Source organism: Ischnura elegans, chromosome 2 (genome assembly GCF_921293095.1).
Source record: "Ischnura elegans chromosome 2, ioIscEleg1.1, whole genome shotgun sequence".
In the NCBI taxonomy this organism is placed as follows: domain Eukaryota; kingdom Metazoa; phylum Arthropoda; class Insecta; order Odonata; family Coenagrionidae; genus Ischnura; species Ischnura elegans.
The window spans coordinates 42625635-42640454 of record NC_060247.1 but is presented as its reverse complement, the minus strand read 5'-3'; the positions used below and the strand labels follow the sequence as shown (position 1 = coordinate 42640454).

Here is a 14820-nt window from a genome sequence, read left to right as displayed (position 1 = left end):
ATTCGCCAAATTAGAGGCAGCCTCGGTAGCGGCAATAAACCACCTCGGAAATCCAAACGGCCTAATTGGTCCTGGATAACCAACCGGCATAATTTTACTTCCGACGGTATATTCTGCTAATGATGAAATATCCGCAGCCTCTCTCCCCTATTAATCGGTTGCTTCGCAGCAATAAAGGTGACCCAAACGATATATGCGGCAAAATCAAATTAATAGCTGAGTGCACTGCAATTAAACGGGAAAATGCCTTTGGAAATACTTAGAGGAAGCACACCACACAGATATTAATAAGCAATTAAATTATTCATTATATGTATAAGATAACACAGGAATTAATAGGCAATTAAATTATTTTATATGCATAATATATAATGAAATAATACTTTGCATTAAAACATGCTTCAAAGACTACTTCCAAATCATCAACTACCTAATATAAACCAAGATTTCGTTATAAATAGCTAAAAGAGAAATAAAAGGAAATAAAATTTCATTGGGATGTATCCACGGTAATGTTAATAAATAACTTGAAATATAAGTCCGTACAGTCAAAAAATTTATTAAAACTGCAAAATTTCCTAAAATAAAGGAAAGCGAACGAAATATCTTCCGAATAAAATTACATTTGGATACGATACTGACGGTATCGTCATGCTTCAATTTAATGATAACGCATTATCTCGGAAATATTATTAAAAATTCATATAACAATGATATACTACTAAAAATATCATGAATTTATTATACATTTGAATACTAAAGAACCATTTAACAATGTTAAACGAAAAAACAGAGTTTTTACCTCACAATTGGACATTTATAGAAAAAGAAGATCCATAAATACGCTACTGAGTATCTACAACACACACATAAAATACCTAGCTGGAAAGAAAATACATGATAATCAAGCTTTACGATGCGCAGTAAAAAGAATATAGTATAATAATTAATCTAAAACTCAGAAAACAGATAATTTGGACCAATATTTCTTTGAGCAAAAGTAGGTAGGTAATAGAGCGAGTCATCTGATTCCATTTTAACTCTTTCCCGCACACGCAATCATTTCCATGAGTAAATGTTCCTTAAGTTGGTGCTTGGAAAAATTTAAATTTGACTAATTGCTTCAAATGATATATATCAATTAAAACCTATGGATGAGTTCTTCTCTAATTATGCTAGGCACTTTCATTTCATTTTCATATATTCGAAATACCCAACTAGCAACGCCTTTTATTTAATATGAAAGGCACCACAGCAGCATATAATCGCGTAGAGCGCAGCCAAGCGCTCTGCAACGAATCGGGCGTTCCCTGGATGCATCACCCAGCCGTCGAAGCCGGAGCATACGACGAACATCACACGTCCGGCGTCTATAAACGAGAGAAAGATGATTATTTTCAGCTTCCAAAATTCATGCCACACCTTAAAATATTCCCAGGGAAGAAATAAAATCATAGAGTGCAGCCAAGGGCGTACACAGGATCATAAATAGGAGGGGCAAGCCATGGTCTAGGGGGTGGGGGCGAGCCAAGTTGTGACAGTTTAGCATGGAAAAGGTGAATGAAACCAACATTATAACAGCGATCTATTAGTTTATGAGATTATTTCGTTGAAAAAATAGTTTTATTTTAGTTACATATCTTATACTAATACATACCATTTTTCGTGGATTTAAAGAAAATTTGTAGAATACTTTCGTTTCCATTCAGTACTGATTTTGCTTAAAGGCTTTTGAGATTTTTGCTTAGCTACAGGGGGGGCAGCAGCCCCTCGCTGGGTACGCCCATGGGTGGAGCGCTTTTTAGGCTATGCATATGTCACTAAGTATTGGCGTCCAAAATGCGATTCGAAGGGAGTAAAATCTTATTAAGGGCATACAAAAAAGAATGTTTTAATATTGCTTAATAGATATTATTCAAATCATTAGTCATCATCTGTGAACCAATATTCATCGTTGTCTCCCATACACACTTGTAGCTGTTCATGGGAGAGTCTACCGTTCACTGGTGATCAAATGAGGAAATATATTTCATTTTAGTGTTTACTATGCCTAATCACTCTACGCATTGACTTAACCAGGGACAATTCACACGCTATCATATTAAAAGCTAATAAGTGCATTAAAGACAAAACTCGTCCTAAAACATAGCGTCATAATAGAGTGTAGCTCACGAAGGCATTACATAAGTTCGGACAACTGCCAGCCATTATTACGTACAATTAGGACCCATTTTTGGGGCCACAGTTATTATTAAGCGCATTGTAGAAAAGGCAAGAAAATTATAAACATACTGTATCATTCTGAATCGAATACGCTATGAGAATTGGGGATACTATAACGAAAGATGACTCCATCAGTAGAAGATGGTAAGACACGTAAAAAAACAGAAGAGAGTTGTTTAAAAGAGCTGAATAGGTAAATTCATTGTTGGATACTTTATTTGGGGCTCTTCTAAAAATATTCTCACTAGTCATTTATTTTTTTATTTTAAAATCTAACTGAGGGAAACGCAAAAGGGTGAAAAATTAGTGAACAGAAGCCAAATTTGGTGGCATATCATTGGATTATCTCATGTAAGGGTCAAATTCCCACGAGGTGAAGCCAAAATGTATTAAATGATGCTGAAATAGTGTTTAACAGATACCCGAGGGATTAGACTGACTGACAAGATGATATATGAATTAGAAAATCAGTGACAAGTCTACTAACTTCTCATAAGAGTTCTACTTTACCAAAAATGTCTGAGGAGTAAATGAAAAAATCATAGAAACTATCAGACCTAGAAACGATGAGGTTTAAATAAAAGTAGATTAATCAAAAATTAACTGGTTTTCGTAATATCAATCAACGATTTTCAGAAGACTAACGGTAACTACATAATTTTGGAAGATGTAGCACTCAGCCCTACAGCAAAGTGAATTTTGAAGCAGTACGATGCAAAGTCACAGCAGAATTCAGGTTGCAGTAAATTATTTTTTAAATTACATTCCATATTTTATAGCAATATTTAGGAAAGTTCACAGATAACACTCCTTTTACACATATTTTGTTGGTAAAACTGATTATTTACTCCCCACAAAAATAAGTACCCACTGAAAAATAAAATGAGCTTTTAAACAAATAAATTTCATGGCACTATCAAATCGAAGGGAATAATTGATAATTTTGTCATTGATAGTTTTTTTGATAATTTTTTCATTTCCATTTCTGAATCAAATATTGTGGCACCTATGATGTAATGTGCTGAATAAAAATTAAAAACTTTCAATATCTCCGAAGTATCTTTAAAATCATTTTAATTGTGACTAACCGGTCACAACATTAATATTGCAGAGAATATTAATATTGCAACGAAATTTATGCGACCGGAATCGGTCGCATAAATTTCGTTGCAATATTAATGTTCAGTATGATATATTTCATCCAATAACATGTAATAGCAGATAAATTTTGCGTGAAATAATTTCTTTCGGGGTACCTCGTGGCATATTCTATAATCCTTGATTTTTGCCTCACTTTAAAATAATTTTACCCCCTATTTAGTTTCAATTTATATGTAAATTGTTTCCATATCACGCAATGAAAGTAGGATATTGAAAAAAATTTAACTTCTTTAACACAAATGAGTAACATAATTGGAGCAATTCAGGATGGAAAACCTTAGACACTCGAACACATTCATACAGTCTAAAACTAAAAATAAAGTGACTAGCTCTGCATGTCGTCACTTTAAAACCAAATGATAAGCAAATTATTGCTCTCTCTGGAAAAATAATTTATGATTAATATGCCCGTTGCATGGGTCGCGGGTCGGCAACCTGCGGCTCACAAGCTCCATGAGGCTATTTCGACGTCAAGTTGCAGTCTTCTTGCAGTCTTCCTGCAGTCTCATTGGCAAAGAATAAGAATTATATAACTTTTTTTCAATACTCAAAATAAATTGCGAACAGTACAAAAACCGTTAATGTAGGGAGGAGAGAGAATAAAGTGTCCCTACTATATTGCCGGTAGTCAAATTAAAGCACTGTCGAAATGTAGCTAGGCAGCTAGTTACATAACGTTTGACTCTTCCATCTTAAAAGACTGCCGACTCGTGCCTTTTGTTAATCACTGCTGCTATAGCTACTATAACTCACATTCAGGAACAATGATTTTGATTTTTTATCTTGGTAAAGCCAGAAGGAAACGTGGATCCTTAAGACGGACGACGAGAGAAGACTGGAGGCGTTTAATAAAAGTGTAACGCATGGTGTATTAGGTATGATACACCATGCGTTACACTGTGTGATTCTCGAAGCAGTCAGTGAGTGTTACAGGTGATCAGCTTCTCATCATGTTGAAGTAAGTCTGCTCACCGCATGACAACCTGAAGATTTTTCCACGCTATCTCTAGAGTAACCAGTATAATTATAAGAAAGTAATTAGTAAAGGCACGGGCGCCAATGAGAAGTTTTCAATGAGTATGTGGTACATATACATTTATTGCAAAAGTTTTCTGTAAACATTATGTATCATATGTGACACATTTTCAAATTTTCCTTAAAAATTAAAAAAATAGCAGAAAAAGTCAATAAAATGTAGTAATTGAAGCGTTTCTGGACATTTTTTACAAAAAAAATTTTTTGCATGTATTTAGTAATTCATGCAATTAAGGGTTAATAAAGTCCAGCCAGACCGCGGCTATCGACCACGCGCAGCCGCGCAGCAAGAGAGGACAAGGGATGAGAGTGGGTCAAGCGAGTGAGAGAGAGCAGCCTGTGGCCCAGCGCAACAGTTTGTCGAGGCGGGGTGAGATGGGGACGCCTTAGGGATTAAAGCCTTATACATCGCTCCCTTTCCCCTCTTTCCACTCCTTGTACAAGAAGGAGGAATTCTGACTGACGAAATACACAAATCCGAGAAAGTTTGTCCTAGGAATCCCACTCAAACCCCAGCGATGAAGTTCTTACGCTCAGGTCAAAAATGCCGTTGGGACTAAACAGTTTCCCACAAAAGCATAACACGCCCTTTTCTTCATCAGACGAATCCGAAGTTCAAACAAACTTATTTCTCGGGGAAAAAAATGTTTCCCAAAACCCAAAAGACATATTCCGAGGGGCACCTTAAGTGAGGCAGAGGGTTTTGTGAGTCGATTCGTTTTTATGGATTCATGGGGCGGTTCCCCCATCCCCCTCGCCACCAGCTGTATCGCGAGAGATGGTGGGGAAGGGAGTAAATCCACATCTCGTCAATGGCTGAGGAGGAGGAACGGCATGAGGATTTTCCTTCTAACGTGCGGCTTGTCGTCATTCCTTATTAGAAGTTTTGTCAGATCAAGCAATGCCGATTCTCACGGCTGTATTCCATCATGCTGTTGTTATCCTTTGATTTGGAATCTCTTTTATCATTTTCCTCCACATCTCGATTGAATATTAATTGCAAGCATTTATAATCACTTCTTTACTTCCCAAAAGTAGAATAATAAGAGCTAATTATCGGCATAATTGGGTGCAAGTTTCATGCTGAAAAATCAAATGACCATCTGAATGGCATAGTTTATCAAAAATTTGGTCGGTAAATAAAAATCTGTGGACCATACAAACATCTGTGATTATGTTACCCTTGATATAGTTTCGCAAAATATTTTTATCTTTTCTCTAGTCAGCAAATGACTTTGATTCATTTCCAGGACCATTGGCATTCGGTCATTTATGAAGTGATTCAACCCGTAGGTTTGATGAGATCGTTGAGGATAAAGCTCAAACCTGATTAAGCAACAGGCGTTTGAACTTCTTAAAATAAGGTAGGGATACAGTTATTTTCCCTGGGCCACCTATCTCCCAGAGGATTTTTGTTTGGGGGTGTCCGAAGGGTTCATCCGGGATATGAACCCTGGTCCCGTTTACCAGCGGTCAAGCACCGTTTTGATGAAACTCACGGCCAAATTACAATTTTACCTGCCCGAGATTTAAACCCAAACGTCCCAATTTCCGGTCAGGTAAACTACCAATTACTTTCAGGGGTACCTGCAAACCGTAATAATGGTTCATATCAAACGTAGCATACTGAGTAATCTCCACCAGTCATTCGCATTCAATTCCCAAAATAATCGCGATATGACCTAAACCACACCTCTTCTCGTCCCTCGCCTTTCCTAATTAAACAGGAACTAATTATCACTCTTAAATAACATCTTCCCCCACCAAAATATTAATTTATGGAGGAGGAGGAGGAAAAGTGGAAATGAATATAAAAGTACAATTTTCACCACTAAAATATTTTCCATTTTTACGAACGTGCGGCACAAATGGGATCTTTTTATCATAAATAAATTATTTGCAGGTATTTATGCAGCACAATCTGAAGAAATAATTTGGAATAACATCTGGACGATGAAATATACCTCTTGCCTATAGCCAATTTTATGACGTCATTAGTTAAATGGGTATCTTTTTCCTTGCATATAATACCGCCAAATCGATTAAGATTGCAAACAAAAACTAAGTTAATCTTTAAAGCATAGAATATTGATATCACTAAAAAACAATGCTCCTGCACCCGTTCAACAATTAACTGTGTATGCAATGGGTAGGTACTGTAGTTACCAAACACATACTTTCATGTTTAAAAATATCTTAAATAGAAAAAGCTACCACAAAACTTATAAACAAGTACGTAAATCATATAAAAACCATATTAAGGTCAAATTTAATAAGGAAACGCAGAGAAAAATACAAACAAGTGCAAGAAGATTTTGGAAACAATGAAATGTCGATGAGAAAAAAGGAATGAATAACCTGCCTACACATACGGCAGTCATTGAAATTTTTGTCGGAAAATTACCTGTTTACATCCTTCTGAGCTGCTGGTATATTAGTATTGAAATAGGAAATGAGGTTTGGCATTACGTAAATGGAAAAGCAAAATCCACGTCTTTGGAGCCAGAACTCTCCAAAAAAAAATTGATGGTACAGCAGTACACTAATCACAAATACGACCAACATCAAACGAAAACAAAGATTTAGGAAGATCAAAAAAGAAGCATTGTGACGAATAAAGCAGGAGAGAAATCACGTTTGTGCGCCCGACAGGCATGAAATCTATTTGCGTGCGAATTCGGAAAAATCCCGATGCCAAGTCGCCATTCGACATGGAGACATCCACATTTTCTCGCCGAGCTACATAAATTGGATTTCTGGCGGAGAAGCTTGAAAGGGTTTCTTTCGCAGGCCTCTAAGCTCGCCGTGATTTCCCGGTGACAGCGCTCTTTCTGAACTCAATTTAAATTACCTGACGTTTCGCAAAACATCCCCCGATGCATTAGGAAATCTGGGAAGTCGGTTCTTTTGCCACCGAATTTACATATTTCCCTCGGATCTCCTCTGTGGGGAAATTTTATCTCGGCGAAATTGACTTTACGAAAATGCGAAAACGAGGAAGTTTGCCGGAAATAACTTATGAGTGTATGAATGGATTCCTTCCGCAATGAAGTAAATTTTCTACCGTCCCAAATTTCCTTCGACATTCATCGCGATGAATGTTTATTTTCCCTCACCTGAAGGGAATGGTGCGATACTAAATTGAATAATGGTTAAATATCATCGAGTTCCGCTTCAGAAAATCAACTCGTCTTTCCAGTTCCGACACAATAGTGGCTCAAACAGAGTCATCAACGACAGGAATAAATTTTCAAATTTATCTTCGTTAACGATCTTCACCCCAGCAATCCAAGTTTCTGAGGCAAATAAAAACCTTCCATTTGCTTAGAAAACAGGCCATGCTTTTGGTGAGACAGACAAAAGTCCTGAGAAAAGTTTTCAAATAGTCGCCATTGCTATTAATGCCAAAATTGATGTGGGGAGAGTTTCTTTTACTTCGTCCATGATTATTCATTTCCCGCATAATGTGCATTTATATTTCGTCGTACAATGCAATACTGTAATATTGTATACTTTTACAAGGCTACTTAATATATTTGCAGCATTATGTATCAATACTTGTCTTCTATGACATAAATCTTTTTTTTCCGCTGTAATTGATCCAGTTTTCAAAGATATTCAACCAAACTTCCGAGTGAAGAGCATTTTCCTATACACATACTTCCATGTCTGATTCACCAAATCTTAGCTCTCTCGACAACCATGTATTTAATTTCATGTAGTCTCTTTCTGAAACGTTTCATAGTAACTGTTATGTTGTTATTCTTACGTGCTGTTTTCCCTATTCCAAAATCGATTATACTTTTTCGAGATCCTGAAGAAAAATACGATTCATTAATAAAATGTGCTACTGTTTTTTATCACTCAGTCAGTTCTTCATGCTAGGCTAATGTTTTTATTAAGTGCGGAAACCAAGGTCGGTTTGTTTCATAACAATGAGTGGTATTTGAAACAATGAATCAATATGAAACATTAATGGCAAGTCGTTCTCGAGACAGTTTTGCATAAGTAAATAAAATATGAAGAGCTACAAGGGGTAAATACGTCACCCACATAAACTAACTAGCACAGTGATTTCCAACGTAAACTGAGATTTGGTTAAGTGCATGGTCTCAACCCATGCGGGTACATTGAGTCCTTAATCGATGAAGAACATTACCTAAGAAATTCGCATCTACAATTTCCAAGGAATGAGCGAAACGAAAGATGTTTTCAGACACACAAATCAGAGACGATCCCGCATCCAGTTCCTCGCTCCACAAAAAAAATTAAAAATAAATAATTATAGCACAAAACATCCTCTCTTTCCTCCCACCTCCGGGGGTTGGTGAGTAACAAGGGCAGACGTATTAATGATGGCGGGTTCGGATTCTGGGAATCAACAACAGCGGACGGTCGGAGGTGCCATGCGATACCTTCTCGTGTCCTTCCAGGAGGTTCCGCAGCCTTTAGAAGGGGGGCAGTGTAGAAGGAGTGAACTATATGGGAGTAAAGGGATCGCTTCGACTCCGGTTAGCGAATATGACAGAGAGAAAAAGAGAAAAAGGCAACGGGTTGCTTCCACTGCTGCGGGGATTGTACCCTGTTCAAGGGATATGGTCGGAAAACATGGGAGAAAAAACATGTCCGCAATTCAGGAAGCGAGGAGCCCTCGGTATGCGGGCCATGTCGGCTCGTTAAATGAGAGAGCTCATGACACCACGAAGACAAAGGATAAATCGGAATAGATACGACAGAAGAAAGAGAGAGAGCGAAACCCAAAATAACCTAAATAAAAGAAAAGTGACTTACCCACATTTCTCCTCTACTTTCTCATCGCTATTTTTTTGCCACTGAATAATATTCGTGACTGGGACGTATGGGAGAAGGGTGTAGGGTTTTATATATTCACGCCGAAGGATGTTATCCGGCGTCTCTTTTCGTGTGCCTTGCGTGACATGTCGGCTCGTTAGTGAAGACACGTGGCGGAGAACAAAAGAGCGGAGAGACAAACAATTAACGAGAGAGAGACTCCAAAAATAACCTGAATAAAATAATAACATGCGTCCCAACCTTTATCCACTGAAATCCATAGCTATTTTTTAATAATCTTTAACAATAAACAAGGTCTTCGGCATTAAAATAAATGACATACGACATCGGCGGACTCTTAAAGGGCCGTTATTGTATTCTAAGATGTCTATTTACCAAGGATCAACGCCCAAAATAATCAAATTGAACATTTTATTCCAAAATTTAATAAAAAAATTAAGTTTTGTAAATAAGGAGCATAAACTTAGTTATAATGATTTTGATTTCCACTATAATTACAGGGCGTTATGGCCGATCTACCATGAGAGGTCATGAAGTAAATGAATAGTTATAAGCTCATCTACGAAAAACTACAAAAAATCTCAGATTCTATTCGATGGTTCTCACTTGATCCGCATATGAAGCAAGTAGTAACCTTAAGACCAATATTGCGGCAATGAATTATATGCACTCGTTGTCAGATTATTGCATTGAGATATACTCCTGCAAGTAATCTATGGAATCTCATGGAAGTTTGTCTGCGATAAAGGACTTCTGCAACTCTGTTCAATATAAGCTTCATAGAACAGGGTTGTAAGATGCGAGAGGATGAGTTTAAAAATTTACTAGACACGGCTAAAGGCCTAAACTCTCAAGTATACCTCCACTCTATTTTATACACAGAGAAGAGAATACAGCAGACCCCAACCTTACGATGGGGTCGACTTGACATGGATTCGGCATACGATCTGTACTCATTAATTTTCACGCGCACGCTTTTTAAATTTCGCCGATTTTGTTTCCAAAAGGTCAACATGCCATCAATTATACCATCGTACGTCTAATTGGTAAATGAACGAAATTTTTTTAATGAGAAAATTTACAGGCGGCGATGCTCATCAATTGGATTCCTCGTCCGATCATTATTCCTATTCGACATAAGATACGATTCACTCTCTTTATTAAGAGATCCGGAGCTGATTAATTCCGTAAAGGATATAAAAAGAGAATATTTTACAAATGATTAAGTCCTATTCATTTCTATGGTACCTATTGAATTCACTATCTCCAGCCACATAGCATTTATTCAATTGCGTCAGTTCTACAGAGTTGAACAGAGGGCGACATTTCAAAAGATAACCACATAATAGCTCTCTTGGCCATAGAGTTTTCAGCCTTAGGGTTTAGCCATTTAGTTTTAGCCATAGAGTTTTTATACAATACTTAATGTTTTAGCCTATTTGCTCCCAAATCCGGCCCATTTAAAACGGTCCGCGAGCTTCAGTGAGAGGTACGTTCGGGAAGGCGGACTAAAGTCCAGAGGAGTGAGGAAGGAGAAGAGCAAGAAGAGAAAAGATGGCAAGGTTAAATAAAAGAAAACACACGAGGCGAAACCCCAAATCCGTTCGAATCGTCGGTAACCATGACATTGAGGTCGACCTCCATTCCAAAGCTGTCGGCGTGTAATGGAAGAAGGCCCTGTGGAAAGGGAAGGGGGCGGGGGTGTATGGCGTGTGGGGAGAAGGGGTGTAGGAATATGAGAGGGAGGGGAGGGAGTGAAAATGGGGGTGGGGAGAATAAGGAAGGGATCTTTTTGAAAGGGAGGGAGGGGGCGGAACACTAGCTGAATGAGATGAAGAGCGATGTAGAATAGGAGACAGAGATAGAGATCTGAACACAGTTTAAAGGCTGCTTGGAGTTGAAATGACCGTGAGGGCCTCCATTTCTATAATATCTCTTTCTTCCTTCGGAACTCATCCTTGTTGTTCCGTCTGTTTTTTTGTGTGTGTATGTCGCGTCGCTCTAACAGCCGTAACCGTCGGTAGGAGTGTTTGTTAGGTGGTCTGGGAGGAGGGGAATACGAGGGAAAAAATTAGGGAGGGAGGCGGGGGTGTAGGCCGTCGGACGTCCAGCCAGTGTCGCGTGGTTGTCCTCTCCAGCTGCGAAGGGGGATTATTCAAAAGCACCTCACACCATCCCTTCCCCCTTCCCACAATGCACCTCACACCTCGTGGGCGTGAAATTTCTCCGATGCCCCTTTCGACGCTCCAATTCATGTCGTCACTGCCGCGGACGACTATGCGAGACGTGGAATTGCACCCCAACATGTTTATTCCGATTCTTTCATCGCGAAAGGTTAGCACAGGAACATAAGCTATCCCTAAGACGATAAACAATCATAATAGATAGACTCGCTATTTTTCTACGCAAAATTAAGTTAGCGATCTCTAATTATTACAATAATAAACGCCTTGGATTGGTATCCATTTCTAGAAGAGACTTCACGTGACTTAGGTTCTTAAAATTTCCGCAAACGTAACTTCCAAAATTCGTAGGATTTCATTTTTTTAATGGAATTCTTTGGCGCTACGTCAACCAAGTATTTTTGCTATTCTTAATTTTGCTATAATATTAAATTTATTAGATTCTTTTTACTTTAAATGTGTTTTAGCAACTTTGCATGCTTCTTTTTACTATTGGCGTTTCCCAATTACGTAAATAAATCAGCGAAAAACTCATTCAGGTATAATGATGTTAAACTTTACCATAGGCGGATGATTATAATAGATTATCAGGCCGCTAAAAAGTCATCCAATCAGTGAAAACATACTAGATACTGGTTGGGTGAAGTGGAATGAGGCACGGGGTAAATATTTCGAAGCCCTAAGAAACTTTTGGCATATCACGGGAGAAACATCAAACTTATCCACCTTGTCCCGAGTGGGCGGTTGATATTACATCCAACCGTTACCACGGCCCGATCAGCAAGAGCGCTACCCGTCATTCCACTTCCTAATTACTTTAACTACACAGCGAACGAATTTCATCCATGACCATTGAGTTAGTTTACAAAAATTGAATGGTATTAATATCAATGATTCTATTTGGTGTCCAATGCCTTGAAAATCTCTGTGACGATTGCGGATGTCAATAAACCGTTTTAACTGTTGCTTTATTACACATACAAGTTCGTTAAACTTGAGCCATAACTTATGGATCAACTTTTTGTCAAAACTGTAGAAAGAGCAACACCAATATTCTCTCCACTCCACGAGTTGGTTTTACAATCCCATTTCTGTAATACCGTAACGTGAGGACTTCATTCACGAAACCACAAAAGGTCGTTCTTAGTGAACTTCGCTCCTGAACCTCGAGTTGCAAAGATCAGTAGTTCTCAGGAGATCGAAATCTCCTTGTTTACCGGTTTAACATGATTTCGTGTCGAGAAAATTTCGGCCACAATGCTCCCATTCGTGTGCATGGGATAGCCTCCGCCATCCGGGGAAGAAGAGGAAGAAGTCCGGGAGACTTCTAAAGAGGGTGGATGGACGATGCATTGTGGACAGAAAATGATGTTTCCATGAGGCCGAGACGTTTTGAGCGTGTTGCAAGATGGAATCTCTCTCTCTTTCACCTCCAGAATGCAATGCGGACGACAACGTCCGCCTGGCAAAAAGAGAGGCAAGGGAATCTTCTTACCCGCCACAAAAACGCCAGGAAAAGGTCTCCAAAACATTCGCACAAAGAGAGTCCAGCCCCGACGCTGGCTGAAAATCTGCTCGTCAACGACACGTAGGTAAACCCGCAGCCGAGAAATCCAAAATGCGCTTAACAACACTCGCTTGCGTGTGGCAGACTAGGTTCGTATGGCAGTGGAAAAAAATATTTGCTGTGCTATTTCCAACACACCGACTCTAAGCCAAGGTATCCACGTCCTGCGGGCCGGCATCGAAAGACCTAACATCAAAAACTTCCGCGGTTCCTCTAAACGGCACCTCCTTTCCATAGACAGACAGCAGCATCCCCCTAAGCGCAAGCACAACAAAATATTCTCCGAAGAAAAGTTTCCCTGGTCGCACCCGTCATCGAGAATTGCAACGGAACGCTCCCGAAAAAATGAAATAGTACGACAGCATCTTCTATGGATCCGGACGTGTCATAGTCAGTTTTGAAACCAAATAAAGATGGGTGTGATTTTTCAATGCACAGAAAACGTAACCGGAGGTGGAGAGGAATTTCATATTGTTGGATCAATTTTAGTTGGTATAGCATATCAAATGTTTTTCAGAAACGTTTTATATCAATACGAGATGTTTCCACGCCAAGAAACAGCCTAACTGCCTCCAAAACAAAGGGTTCGAAATTCATCAAAATGTTTCGAGTAGCGCAAAATCTTGGAACGAATCTTTGATAACCAGTCCCACTCTCTAAACGAGATTTCTCAAATTAACGGATTGAAAATTAATCCTATAGTTTGAGTATAATTCAAAGTTTCGTTGTTACTCACATACATATTTTAACTTAGTTAAGGTAGCATACGCTTCCTACATACCTTACCTAAAGCCAAACTTAGACACAGCATAAACTTAGATGCTTTATTATTCTTGAATAGGTTAGAGCAGAGCTACATGCAGACCTTTGACATCCAAAATCCGCTATTGACATGAAATTTTCGACACCCGTCCCGGAAAAATTTAAGCCTCGGCTCAGTTTTAAAAAAATATGCGTAGAGCAAACACAAGATTAATAAAAAGATATTTAGAATGATTGAGACCAAACATTAAATTAGATTAAATATTTTACAGATTCTCTCTTAACCCTTACAATTTTGAAAACACAAAGATTTGTGCAACAGTCATCTCCACCATAGTATTCCACGAGTTTCAAATAATGCCTCACCAAAACTAGGTAGATGCTGCCTAAGTACAACGTTTTCACTGCTATTACATCCTCGTAAGAGTAAATAAGGGTCGCCAATTTCAGTATCATTGAAGTGGTACAACTACTCCGCTTTCAATAAGTTACCACCAAATACGATTCAAGCACTTAGGGTAGTAATAAATATGAAATTCCGAAAAATTGGTCCATCATGGTGGAGAAAAAGTGTGGAAATCACATACCAAAGTCTTAGTTCTAAAAATGGACATTCATTGCAAGTTCGAAGATATCGTCTATACCCCTTTTTGGAGAGACGAAAATTAAATACATATTTGAGACATTTTACGAAGGAAAGGTATTATAACCAATACGAACTTCCCACAGAAAATTTCGGATTAGTCGTGCGCATGTCTACCAGGATCAAGATTACAAGTCCACTTTCTCCACAATGTTCATTACAACTCGACTACATTTAATCTCGACAGGTAAAATATTTTTTTTGTCATTTGATAGAGTTTGAAACAAGAAACTAGAACAAAGAGTCATACTTACGTTATTTTTTGGCTTTTTCAGATTTAAAAGGTGACATACGGGTGCATACCGCGTGGTATATCAGTTTTAGCCCTGACGTTGTGTGACCCACTGCTGGTCACTTCTTCAAGGGAATGTTGCCAATTTCCCTTGAGGAATTGACCAGCAGTTGGACACGAAAATTCGTAGCAAAATCCGAGA

The 14820-nt window shown here is 38.5% G+C and overlaps 1 long non-coding RNA gene across 1 annotated transcript in view; it reads right to left on the bottom strand.

Moving 5' to 3' along the window:
- Positions 1-612: 612 nt before the first annotated feature.
- Positions 613-14820, bottom strand: part of LOC124174045 — a 51596-nt gene continuing 37388 nt past the window's right edge. The window contains exon 3 of the long non-coding RNA XR_006868847.1: positions 613-1370. This is a non-coding gene — a long non-coding RNA (uncharacterized LOC124174045). The remainder of the gene's footprint in view (positions 1371-14820) is intronic.